The 1,506-nt window shown below is 31.6% G+C and overlaps 2 non-coding genes across 2 annotated transcripts; both read right to left on the bottom strand.

Annotated features, from left to right (window-relative positions):
* Positions 1–603: 603 nt before the first annotated feature.
* TRNAW-CCA (transfer RNA tryptophan (anticodon CCA)) lies at positions 604–677 on the bottom strand. Its single transcript has one exon. It is a non-coding gene; the product is annotated as a tRNA-Trp (tRNA).
* Positions 678–842: 165 nt separating this feature from the next.
* TRNAP-UGG (transfer RNA proline (anticodon UGG)) lies at positions 843–916 on the bottom strand. The gene has a single exon. It is a non-coding gene; the product is annotated as a tRNA-Pro (tRNA).
* Positions 917–1,506: the final 590 nt, after the last annotated feature.

Genomic DNA, 1,506 nt, shown 5'->3' with positions numbered 1-1,506 from the left:
AGGATTTTTTATCTTCTTTTTTCTCTCAAAAATGGAAATTTAGGGAAGTGCTTTATAAACATATGTATAAAAAGAACGAACATATTTCATTTAGTTTCTATATGCCCACTATCACTAGTTATTTCGGTTTTTTACTATCGGTTTTAATTATAACCTCGTCTCTATTTATTGGTCTTAGTAAAATACGACTTATTTGATTTGTAATTTTGAGAGGAATAGTAAATTTTGGTATAAGACATTCTAGAATTCCTTACTATGTCAATTTACAATTCTCGATCGTTGAGATTTATGATCAATACAGATTTATGTTTAAGGCTAGATATTATATTACCTTTCTTTTTACTTTTCGAACAAATAAAAATGATTGAAGTTTTTCTATTTGGAATCGTGTAGGTTTAATTCCTATTACTTTGGCTGGATTATTTGTAACTGCATATTTACAATACCGACGAGGTGATCAGTTGGATCTTTGATTCATTAATGTCTCTTTTTTTGTGATTCCCTATTTATTTAGTTTAATCCTAATCGACAAGGATAAAATTCAGACTTTCTTTTGAATGTTCAATTATTTCAGTGTAATTATCAGGCGAATAATACTAGAATCACGCTCTGTAGGATTTGAACCTACGACATCGGGTTTTGGAGACCCGCGTTCTGCCGAACTGAACTAAGAGCGTTTTGTTTTCATAAAATTATATGATCCAAATCCATTTTGCATATAGATATTCAGTATGTATGTTCAATTGGAATTCGTCTTCACAGGTTCCCGGTTTATTGCTCATCTCATAGAATATGGAATATTATAGAATACGGAATATCATAGAATAAGTAATTGTTAGGGATAGGGATGACAGGATTTGAACCCGTGACATTTTGTACCCAAAACAAACGCGCTACCAAGCTGCGCTACATCCCTTTTCCATTTGTTTATAGTGTTATTGTAAAGAATCTTTGTCTTGTTTTCCACATTTTTCTCTGTTGATATATATCAACAGAGAAAAAATACTTAAATAATAAAAAGAAAGGAGGATTTGAAATGCGAGATCTAAAAACATATCTTTCCGTGGCACCAGTAGTAAGTACTTTATGGTTCGGGGCTTTGGCGGGTCTATTGATAGAGATCAATCGTTTTTTTCCAGATGCATTGATATTCCCCTTTTTTTAATTTTAGTTATTGACACGGGAAGGGGTGAAGAAGATGAAAGGTCCAATTATATATTAAATATGTGTAATTAACCTACTCTTCTTTTTTTTTTTTTTAGGAAAGATAAAGACGAAAGATTAAATTGGCCTCATTGAAATTCGGAGTGACACTCGGGATCGGGATCTGGTCCAGGCTTCAATGGAATTGAATTATTAATTCAATTCCTATGAAAAAGAAAGTGAAAGCAGAAATCCATAGGTTGGGGCAACAATATCATAAAAAATACTTTAAAAAAACGAAAATACTGGCAATTTGAAACGAAATATAGTTACAGATCCTTGTATTCTTTTTGTACTAGATTC

Source organism: Vigna unguiculata, unplaced genomic scaffold (genome assembly GCF_037176805.1).
Source record: "Vigna unguiculata cultivar grain cowpea cultivar isolate G323 ecotype 2 unplaced genomic scaffold, ASM3717680v1 ptg000257l, whole genome shotgun sequence".
NCBI classification, from domain to species: Eukaryota; Viridiplantae; Streptophyta; class Magnoliopsida; order Fabales; family Fabaceae; genus Vigna; species Vigna unguiculata.
Note: the sequence above shows the minus strand (reverse complement) of the source record. Positions and strands in the feature narration are given on the sequence as shown.